Source organism: Canis lupus, chromosome 25 (assembly GCF_011100685.1).
Source record: "Canis lupus familiaris isolate Mischka breed German Shepherd chromosome 25, alternate assembly UU_Cfam_GSD_1.0, whole genome shotgun sequence".
Taxonomy (NCBI): domain Eukaryota; kingdom Metazoa; phylum Chordata; class Mammalia; order Carnivora; family Canidae; genus Canis; species Canis lupus.
The window spans coordinates 12394752-12406937 of NC_049246.1; the positions used below are offsets into that span (position 1 = coordinate 12394752).

At 36.8% G+C, this 12186-nt stretch overlaps 1 non-coding gene across 1 annotated transcript in view; it reads left to right on the forward strand.

Moving 5' to 3' along the window:
* Nucleotides 1–12186, forward strand: part of LOC119865885 — a 45577-nt gene that overhangs the window by 1479 nt on the left and 31912 nt on the right. The gene's annotated exons all lie outside the window — the stretch shown is intronic.

The window sequence follows — 12186 nt, forward strand, 5'->3', positions numbered from 1 at the left end:
TGCTTAGGTATATATGCAGATGAGTGGAAGGAGTCAAGAAATAAAAGGGAGTAAAAATCGAATTTAGAAATTTCATGTCCGGTAGGGAAGGAATCATGAAGTAGTAAAAGAGGCTTTTACTGTTTTGACCATTATTAAGCAAACTGAGTATGGAATTTGTAGGTAGCGGTTGTTTTATTCATTACGGTTTTCTGATATGTATTTTTTAATAAAGTGTGTTTTTTAGAGCAGTGTTTGATACATTTAAAAACTTTTTTTTGAGAAAATCGTACAAAGAATTTCTGTGTACCTGGTACCCAGTTTCCCCTACTAACATTTTACATTAGTATGGTACATTTGTTACAATTAGTGGACCAATTTTGTGCATTATTAACTAAAATCCCCTGTTTATTCAGATTTCCCCGATTTTACCTAATATGCTTTTGATATTAGGATTCCATCCAGGGCACCGCGTTACATGTAGTTACGATGTCTCCTTATGCCGTGGCACTTTCTCAGACTTCCTTGTTTTTGATGAGCTTGACATTTGAGGAGTACTGGTCAGGTATTCGTAGAATGTCCCAATACTGGAATTTGATGGTTTTCTCATTACAGTTTTATGATGTATTTTCTAAAAGTCAGCGAAGCAACAAAGATCTTAACATGTTTGAATTTAAATAATGCTATCCCATTGATCTTTCTGCATTTATTTGTTGTACTCCCCTGATGTATCTGGAATGTGTAACTTCTAAAAACAACATAGGCCCCAACATCTTGATTGTATACATTCTGTGGCTTTAGTCTCTAGCCTTGAGCTCAGTTGCTCAAGAACTTGAGGTATCAGGAGCCAGTCTTCATCAATTCCTTTAATACCTTGACTCCTCCACCTTCGCTGTTAACCATTAACTCCCTTTAGCTTCTATATTCTTCACCTAGCTTAATTTAATAGTTCATCATCACAGTCACTCCATCTCAACTAACTCAAGTCAGTTTTCCAGATCACTCTCCTCTAACAAATGGACAGCCTTGGGTAAATGCAACCTCTGTTTCAATCAATATAAAGAGTTTTTAAAATTAAGATACATCACAAGATTTCTGGCTCCTCTTGAAAAATCAGAGGATGTGGCGACATAGGATTGACAGTTTTGGTGGCAGCAATCCAGTGGCCACCCCATTTAGATTGGATATATATTCTTGAGTTTCATGTCCACTGAGCCTGCTTCAGTTGTTTACTTGTCTTATCTCTGTAGGCATTTGATCGTACACTCGTGATCAACAATTCTTAAGTGGTGCCTAATAGTCCCACTGCAGTTCTAGAGTTAGTTTACGTATCTACACTTTGTAAAGGTTATTTCACATTTTTTCTTCGATAACCAAGTCTTCCATCACTTTTCTTCACCTTTTTTCAGCTGATAATTGCTTCGTTTTTATTGATGTACAAGCATGCTTTGGTCTTTCCATCTAAAACCCACAACCCTTTCCTTCCACCTTCCTGGCCCTACTTGACTCATTTTCCCTTCTATACTGCTCCATGTTTTCTTCCATAAAACTTTTAAAAAAAGGAATCCTTGAAATTACTGTTTTTGTACATTAAAAACTGTCAGATTTCAGCAATGTCATTGCTGAACATTATGATCTCTCATCTCCCATTCTGTTTTCAGTTTCATCTGACTTCTACCCCAGTTATGCCGTTAAAATTGCATCTATGTTCCCAAAACCAAAAGATATTCTCTGTTTATGTCTTCCTTCATCTCTCAGAAACTTTGGCCATTCCCTCCATGAAACACTACCCTTTCTGACCACTCCACATCCTGTTTTACTGGGTTTCTTTATTCTTCCTGTCCTATCCTATAAATAAAAGACTTCCTCAGAACTTGGACTAGTTCCCCTGCTCTTCTCTTTCTATCTCTTCTTAGGGAATTCCATGAATACCTATAATTTTAAATTTCATCTCTATCCTGCTTACTACCAGATTAACTTTTTTACATTCAAGACTCTTCTCAAAACTATTCAGGGTAACATCTATTCTTGGATACTTTTCAGTATCTCAAAGTTAATGGGTCCAAAATAAAACTTAGGTTTTCCACCTCCAAACCTGTTTTCAGTCCAGTATTTTCAATGTGAGTAAATAACATAAACCAGAAACCTTGGTTTCATTTTTAAGTTTTCCTTTGCCCTACCATATCCATCAGCAAATTTTGTCCGGTTCCACCTGTAAAATATATCTACAGATGGCCTACTTTTTTCCATCTCTACTACCACCACTGGAATCTCTTGCCTGAACTAGCAATGGACCCGTCAAGGTCACTTCTTTCTCTCTTGCTTCTGCTCCATCATTTTTTTTTTTTTTTTTAAGATTTATTTATTTTGAGAGACCGTGAACACAAGTATAGGGAGGGGCAGAGGAAGAGAGAGAGCAGGTTCCCCACTGAGCAGAGAGTCCGGACTCTGCTCAATCCCAGGACCCCAAGATCATGACCTGAGCCAAGGCAGACACTTAACCAACTGAGCCACCCAGGCGCCCCTGGCTGACATTTTCTACATAGTAGTCAAAAATGGTCTTGTAGAAATGTGAGCCTGATTATATCATGGCTTTGCTCAAAGTCCTCCAACGGCTTTCTATTACTCTTAGAATAAAATTTAAACTCATTACCTTGGTTTACAAGGTTGCATAAAGCAGTTCTTGGTTAACTTTCCAGGTTCACTTGGTTCCTGCCCCAGTTCATTGGAGTTCTCACTGCCCTCTGTAGTTCCCTAACCCAAGCCAGGTCTTTCTAGCCTCAGGGCCTTTGTGCACCCTTTTGCCTTTGCCTTTCAGATGGCTCATTCTTTCTCATCTTTTTGTTTCCTAAACATTAACCTATCATAGCTTTATTATCTATGTAGTTAGGAATTTAGAAAGATGTTTAAGTTATAAAGCAAATCCAAATGTCTCTGACCAAAGTATTTGCAATTCTATTTTAGGTGACTTAAAAAAATCTTTGTCATAGGAAAAATTTAATTCTAAGTCAGTACTGTTTTTTAGTATATTCTGTTATTTACGCCTCTCATGAGTTGGTCCAGGCTAAGTGTAACCAAAATTGTATTACTGTTAGCCTAAGAAAATAATAAATAAGAACATAAAAACATTAGTACAAAAAATCCAAAATTAAATGTGTTCTTGCTGTGGCCCACCATTTTAGACTTTGTACATTGTTCGTGACTTAATTGAATAATAAATCATTGAACAGCATCATGATATATGTATGTGTGTGTATACATGAGAGAGTGAGAGACTGAATTAGATTTTTTAAATGTAAACACTAAAATGGGCAGATCCTAGGTATACAAGTAGATGATTTTTGACTATTTTTTATTTTTTTTAAAGATTTATTTATTTATGATAGACAGAGAGAAAGAGAGAGAGAGGCAGAGACACAGGAGGAAGAAGCAGGCTTCATGCCAGGAGCCTGATGAGGGACTCGATCCCGGGACTCCAGGATCATGCCCTGGGCCAAAGGCAGGCGCTAAACCACTGAGCCACTCAGGGATCCCCTTGACTAACTTTTAAAACCTTATAACCGATATTCCCAACAAAGATGTAGGGTATTGCCGTCCCTGTGGAAAATTCCCTGATGTTCCTTTCCAGCCAGTCCTCCCCCACCAGAGCCATTCAATATTCTGATTTCTGTAATTATGGATTAGTTTTGCCTATTCTTAAATTTCACATAAATGGTGTTATACAGTGTGTACTCTTGTTTGCTCTTTTTGTTTGGCTTGTTTTCGAGATTTCCATCATGTCATATGTACCAATACTTCAATTCCTTTTTTTTTTTTTTTTTAAGATTTTATTAATTTATTTGTGAGAGATAGAGAGAGGCAGAAACATAGGCAAGGGGAGAAGTAGGTTCCCTGCAGGGAGCCCGATATGGGACTCGATCTCAGGACTCTGGATCACGACCTGAGCTAAAGGCAGATGCTCAACCACTGAGCCACACAGGCATCCTAGTTCAATTCCTTTTCTAATACTAAGTAGTATTCCACTGTGTGAATATACTACAAATTATTTATACATTCTTCTCTTGATGGAAATTGGGTTGTTTGCAAATTTTTGATGCTATGCATAAAACTATCAAACATTTTGTGTGTTTTAATTTCTCTTGGGAAAATACCCAGATTTAACATTGCTTGACTATAGGTAGGTGTGGGTCTAACTTCATAAAAGATTGCCAAATGGATTTTCAAAGTGAACCTCCATTTATTTAGTGTTTTCCTCTAAAGAGAGTAAGGCGTTTATTTTTACTACAGGCTTTTAAGATAGGTTTGTGTCCCTAGCTCTATCATACACATCTGAAAACCAGAGTGGTTTCCTGATGCTCTAATGGTCAATTTGTCTCTACCTTGAAATCATTAATGCAAGAAGAATAAGAAAAGCATTGAAACTTAAAAAAAATGCGAAGTAAATGTAGAAAGAAAGAAAACTCAAAATTCATTCAATATTTATTAGCATCTAGATTAAATCAGGTATTGTACTGAGTGATGAGACTATAAACATGAATAAAACATGACCCTCGCCCTCAAGGACTCCACAAAGAGTTTGGTGGGAGAAAAAAATTAGTGCATTCCAATATTCTAAGTGATATAATAGAGGACACTGAACGTGAAGAGTATGGGCATTCCATGGATGATGCCATGCATCTATCTACATTAGAGGAAGGGAGTGGATGAATGACTAACCCCTGTACAAAAAGGAAGCTTCACAAAGGAGGTTGGACTTGATGAGAGAGTAACACTTTGACCATAAAATAAGTAGTAGGAGTATTTTAGGCAGAAATATTTTAGGCAGAAGGTATTTTAACTTCTGTGAAGGCACAGAGGTGAATAACAACTTTAAAAACTCAAATTAAAGTCATCCAATAGCTTTAGAAAATAAGGTCAACAAATGAATAGAAATGTGACTTAGTAAAATGAGAGAAATTTTCCGAGCTAAGAGGACACATGGATCCACCCTCTATGTGTGAGGCTCTAGTTGGGAACTCCATATGTAGTATCAGTCAACTCCTTTTGATTTGCCCTTTGTCTTGGTAGACTGACAGGAGAACAATTTCAAATGAGAACTGATTAGGGATTCCTAGTATAGAAAGTATATAATGAGGATTCTTGTCTCCAGGGAAATGTCATTGTAATGGTGACTAAAGTAATGGGGACTGAAATACTATGAATAATTGAAAAACATAGTGAAGAATAATTATGTAAAATAATCTTTTATCCATAAAAATTTTCATTTGAGATCCTGAGAAGCCAGGTTGGCGAGGGGGATGAACAAGATAAGATCCACTTTTTAATCAAGGAAGCAAAGATTACACCCTTTCAGAATTTGATTTTCTACCTAAAAATAGTGAAGCATAAGCAGGCTTGTGACCATGCGATTAGACATTCAAATTGAATCTCAGCCCTCTAAACCATGTCCTCATCGCATCCAGATTTTTGTTACCAAATCCTGTTTTTTGCTCCAGCTTCTAAAATATCTTGAACTATCTTAGATGTTAAGGCCAGTGCAACATGAGGAAGAACCTAGTCAAATACCAAAAGCGTTCAGATGGGAACATGTTGCAGTGATTTACGGAAGCCCAGTTATGTTTAGACAGTAAAGCACAATTTGGAAAAGTGGAAACAGATACGATGTAGCATTTTGCAGTAGGTAGGACACATCTTGTGGACTCTTGAACTTGTAATAAATTCAGGGAGACAGATTGATCAGTTGGGGTCAACAATCCTTACTCTTAATGATTATGTTATTTTTTTCTGGGTAACCATCATTTAGAGCTGTCCACATCTCTTCCTGGCAAACTTATATTTTGTATTTATAAGGCAGGAAGAGGTTCACGTTCTGTTCCCATACATGTGCTTTGTAATGATTTAGAGATGAGAGCTGACAAATTTTGTTTGTTAGCTCTGATCAATTTGTTTGATTGTTTATGGCTACCTGGACCTGACTTGAGATGTTTCTGAGGCTAATTCTAGGCTTATGGAAAAGTAAAGATTATTTTTTTAAAAGTAAAGATTATTAATGTTCAATAGGGACTTATCAGGTGCGGGGGAAAGACCTCCCATTCTTGTCACCTCTGGCTTAGATAACTGGTAGTAAGAGAAGTAGTTTCACTGGTAGAGTCAAAGGCCTGCCCAGACATAGAAACAAGCTAAAAGATACTGTAGGGGCATGGCTTATCATAGCAGGAGTGAGGGGGCAGGTACTTTGCAAGAGGGTCCCTAAATCAAAGCTAGAAAGAAGATACATTTTTCTCCCATGGGGAAAAAACATGAGGTTTGGATTCAGACAGACTAGGTTCTATGTTCTATCATTTCCTAAAGTCTGTTTCTTTGTCCTTAAAGTGGAAGCACGGATACTTCCTTAAGAGGAGCTTGTATTTATAATTCCACATGAGAAAATGAGTGTAGAACATTCTTTCCATTTTTTTTTTAAATTTTTTTTTTATTTATTTATGATAGGCATGCAGTGAGAGAGAGAGGCAGAGACACAGGCAGAGGGAGAAGCAGGCTCCATGCACCGGGAGCCCGACGCGGGATTCGATCCCGGGTCTCCAGGATCGCGCCCTGGGCCAAAGGCAAGCGCCAAACCGCTGCGCCACCCAGGGATCCCCATTCTTTCCATTTTGTACAGGATTGGCACCTAGTAGGTACAAAGCATCTCATCTCCCTTGCTCTGCTTTATAGCTTCTCTTCTCATATTCCACATGCTCTTAGAGTCTAATCTATGGACTCTTTTTTTTTTTTAAGATTTTTATTTATTTGTTCATGAGAGACACAGAGGCAGAGGCAGAGGGAGAAGCAGGCTCCATACAGGGAGCCCAATGTGGGACTCGGTCCCAGGACATGAGATCACAACCTGAGCCGAAGGCAGGTGCTCAACCACTGAGCCACCCAGGCGTCCCTGAGACCTTTGCAAGGGATGTGTGAGGTCCTGAAAATTATTTTCAGAGTAGTGTCGAGACATTGTTTGTCATTTATATTGCATTGACGTTTCTCTAATGATGCAAAAGCAATAATGGAAAAAACAGCCTAGAGCTTTACCATGAATCAGGACTGTGGCACTGGTCATTATTGTACTTTTCACTACCATGTACTCTTAGGACAAAAAAAAAAAAGAAAAGCTTGTTCATTTAATAATATGCTTAATAAGGGCAGTTAGAATCATTAGCTTTATTTAATCTCCATCCCTGAATACACATCTTTTTAATAAATTGCGTGTCATAAAATGGGAACTATGCATAACATACTTGTGTATATACAGTATAATAATTGGAGGAAAAGCACCTGTTCTGTTGTTTGAGTTGAAAGCTGAACTAACCACCACTTTTTCCCATTGAACACTATTCTTCCTGGAAAGAACAACAGACAAACTATGGCTATTCAGAGTTGAGTATTTGGTTGACGTTTTAAAAAAAGATTTTTATTTATCTTTTTGACACAAAGAACACAAACGGGGAGCGGCAGGCAGAGAGAGGGAGGGAGAAGCAGGTTTCCTGATCAGCAGTAAGCCCAATGTGGGGCTTGATCCCAGGACCCTGGGATCATGGCCTGAGCTGAAGGCAGACACTTAACCAACTGAGCCATTGAGGCACCCCTGGCTGACATTTTCTGATAACTTCACCAGACTACTGCTACTTCAAGGGAAACAACTGACAATGTTGCCAATGAAAATTTGAAGTTTTAAGTAAAAATTATAATTTTAGAAAACTTGTATCCATTGCTGTGAGCCTGACAGCTTCCTACAACTTACTTTTCTGATTCGATCATTGATGCTGTGAACAGATCACCAGATCAGATTGTATTGTTTTATACAATTAAATGTGTCAACATTTGGATAGGCCTGAGGGAGCCCTATTTTCAGATGACCAAACACATAATATTACAAAGCAAGGAATGCGAAAAGATCATTGGAAATGTAAGGTAAACTAATGGGTTTTAATGTATCAGTATGAAAATGTCTCTGATTAGCATTTCAGATTTTACATTGCAACCACTCTTTAAAAAAATCTGCCATTTGCTGAGTGTTGGTTAGTACTAAACTAGTCACAATTACCTGAAAATGTTATTAAAATACCCCTCCCTTTTATAGCACACCTGTGTGTTCTTCCTATACTTCAACAAAATAGCATATGACAATAGATGCAATGCAGAAGCAGACAGGAGTGTCTAGCTGTTTTCGGTTGAACTAGACCAGGGGTACCTAGGTGGTTAAGCGTTTCCTTTCAGCTCAGGTCATGATCCTAAAGTCGACTGAACTAGATCTGAAGGATATCAAAAAAAAGGTAAAACAATGTCACACTTGTCCCCAAATGGTGCAGTGAAAAAGAAATGCAATGAGAAAAATTTACTTTAGAAAATATGGTTATTTGTCATAAAAAGACGTTGTGTTACCATGTATGAGGTTTCTATTATTTTTTTAAATTAATGAGTATTCCTAGAACTTACTCATTTTAATTTCTAATATAGTAACTATCAACAGATAAAAATTCACATAAACAAAAAGTTCCAAGTGGCCCCCATTAATTTTTTTGAAGTATGGCGGTTCTGCAACAAAAAATTTAAGAGCATGGTCCTAATCCTCACCTTCTGCAATTGCTGTGTGTGCCTTGACCCCCTGAGGGGAGCCAGGAATGTCACTGTAAGTTCTGGAAGTAATCTCCATTTGTAGCCTACTTTGACTCTTATACTACCAGGGTGAGCCCCAGGTTAAAACATGCATGTTCCCATAATAATCGTACTTCTGCAAAGTTCTTCAGGAACATGGGACACATGGCATCATTTCCATTTTGCTTTGTGAATTCTGAACAAGCCATGGTACAATTTTGCTGACTTGCCTTGAGCTGACAGTCTTCAATTTTTAATTTATCCTATAATTAAACTGATTTTGCTTCACTGTTATTCTGTCATTCCTTAGATTTCCAGTGCAACTGCTTATTAGTCAAGCAGGTCAAATTTTGTGGGAAAATCAAATAGGGAACTAGCACTTGGTTGTGCTTGTTAAAATTAATCTTGGAAACACTTTAAAAAGAAACCCACAAAAGTTTTCTCAAAATAGTCTTTCTGGTTGTCAAATGAAAAAGGTGAGCAATTAGACTCTTGTCGTATGATAGGTTCAGGATTTTCTGCTGACTGGCATAGTGTCCTGTCTCAACCTCTGAGCTATTACTCAGGTACTTGGCTGTACTCTGATGGAATAAAAAGAATCTGCAGTTGAATATTTTAACTACTGTACTTGCTGACAAAAGACTAAAAACGTTTTTAGCCATTAGAAAAATTACTCTAGCTATGGTTTCATATGTGCCAGGAATTATTGAAATAGGCATTTTTGGGGGGAAAACTGGCAATAACTTAAACCATTATAATGAACCACAATGACATCAAAATATTTCTGCAAAATAATTGATACAAATGCTTTTAAAGGTTTTAGCACTGAGAATTTGTAGCTGAAACATAACATGTGAAGCGCCTTTGTCAGACAGCAGTTTGATGCTGCTAATTTGCACTCAGCTTTCAAATGTTATAGATGCAATTCCACTGCCACCTATTCAAACTAGTTTTCAGGTTATCTGTAGTGCTTAAAGATAGGTTTCTGTGGTATTTGAAAGCTGATTTATGTGCATGAAATGGATGGGGTTCAATTTAAACCATTTGCTAGAATTCTACCTAATTTCAGTTGATCTAGAAGATACTTGAAACTAGTGAGAGTGGTGTGCTGACTTCTGCACAGTGAATTTCAGAAAACTATAATGTAAGCTTCATAAAGGTAAGGATTTTTGTCATTCTAGGCTTACCACTTCATACCCAGTGCTTAGCATACTACTGTGTGCTAATAATAATAATAGAAGGGAGCAACAAGCTGACCCAACTGAGTCAGTGCTAATATGGGTAATTTTAATTTTAATAACATGAATGAAATTTTAAGAAAATGACTGTTTATAGTTGCAGAGTCTTGTAACAGAATGATTTGATATTTAGGATCCACTTGAGATTGACAATGACTCCAACTTAGTCTGCTGCCCAGTTGACTGGTTTCCTCAAGCCGCTCTCAGGGCATTTGTTCATTCATTCATGGAACATACATTCATTGAGCGCCTACTATGTGGCAGGCATCGATCTAGGGCTGGAAATACAGGGGAATAAAATATACAAAAATCCCTATGCTCTTGAAGTGTACATTCTAATGGGGGAAAGATAATGGGTAGTACACTGTTTATAGTATTATCTTACAATATATACATGATGACAAATGGAGACAGGTGCTATGGAGAAAAAAAATCAGGCAGGAAAGAGGAAATGAGATGTCACAATTTCTAATAGAGTGATTAGAGAAGACCTCACTGAGAAGGATATTTGAGCAAAGATCTGAAGAAAACAAGGGAATCATGCAGGTATCTGAGAGGAGAGCATGTCAAGCAAAGAGCAAGTGCAAAGATCTGTGGACAAAGAGTGTCAGATGTGTTTAAGGAACCTTGGGTAGGGGTGTTTGATTGAACAGAAGGCAATTGGAATTCAAAAAATAATAGTTGCAGACTTCATTACCTCGTCTCAATAATGGGTAAAACAACTAGATTTGACACTTAATACTGTCAATCAACTAGACCTAACTGACATCTATAGAACATTCACACAATAATAGCAAAATAGACATCTCAGGTGCACATAGAATGTTATTCAGAATAGACCATATACTAGGCCATAAAACAAGTCTCAAAAAATTTAAAATAATTGAAATCATACAAAGTATGTTCTCAGTCCACAGGGTAACACAAGGAAAATTCTGGAAATTATAATCATGTGGAAATTAAATGACACGCTATTAGTTACCAATGGTCAAAGAAGAAATCATAATAGAAATTGGAAAATACTTCGAAATGAATGAAAATGAAATTAACAAAATAGAAGATAAAGTGAAAGCAATGAGAGACTTGTAGCTTAAATTCTTTTTAAAAAATACTGAGTTATAATTGGCTTGTAACATTATGTTAACTTCAGATGTACAACATAATGATTCGATATTTGTATATACTGTGAAATGATCACAAAAATTCTGGTTAACATCTGTCACTATACATAGTTTAAAAAGATTTTGAAACACAGGACACCAAAATGAGAAATTACTATGATTGCATGAAATTCACTCATCCCTTCCTCAGTAGTATGCATCCTCTTCTCCATAATAAGACAACTTACAAAAATTATGGAGTCCTTTATTTTTTTTTTGAGTCCTTTCTTTATAAAGTTTTCTGTGGTTTGACATTTATTCATTGATCTTTAACCAAGAATTTCATTATACTGGGACCCATTCTTGAGAGGGGGAGCGAAGTCTGTGTCTTAGGGAAATTACATATTCTCCAGGGAAACATATTAAACTAGTGATTAGGAGATCATTTAATACTATGTGGCATGAAGAACCAGCTGAGACTATGAAAACATCAATAGTATGATCCTTATCTGGGAGATCAGAAAAGACTTGTTAGAGTATGTGGCATCAATCTCTACCCAACACAGTTTGAATTATTACCTGATTTATATGATTATGTCCATACCCTTGAGAAGTGTATACTTTATTGGACGCTACAGAACTAAATAAAGTATTTTGATTCAGTAATATATGGACCAGGAAAAAGGAAAAGGACCTGCAAATTTCTATGGTGGCTATTTAAGAAGAATTTGCTATATAAATAATAAATGTTAGATTTTTCAGCTTAATAATATTTTTCCAGCATATTAGTTGTTTTGTATTGTGTGTTGGTATGTTTAACAATTTGCAAAACGTGTACATATTTCTATTTCTTGTGTGTATGTGAAGTACAGAACCACAAATTAAAGGAAATATATTTTCCTGTTCAACATCAAGCACACTATACTTCCTTAGGCACTTTTTTTTTTTTTAAGATTTATTTATTTTACTTAAGAGAGAAAGTGAGAGAGCATGGGGGGAGGGGTAGAGGAAGAGAAAGAATCTCAAGCCAGATTCCCCGCCAGTGTAGAACCTGACTCAGGACTCCATTTTAGGACCCTGAGATCATGGCCTGAGCTGAAATCAAGAGTTGGACACTTAGCTGATTGAGCCACCTGGGCTCCCCAGTCCTTAGGCACTTTCTACAAAAAGTAGATATAAAATAAAATTTTGTTTGATTTTTGAATGAATGTGTAATCTACAAAAGTAACAATCTG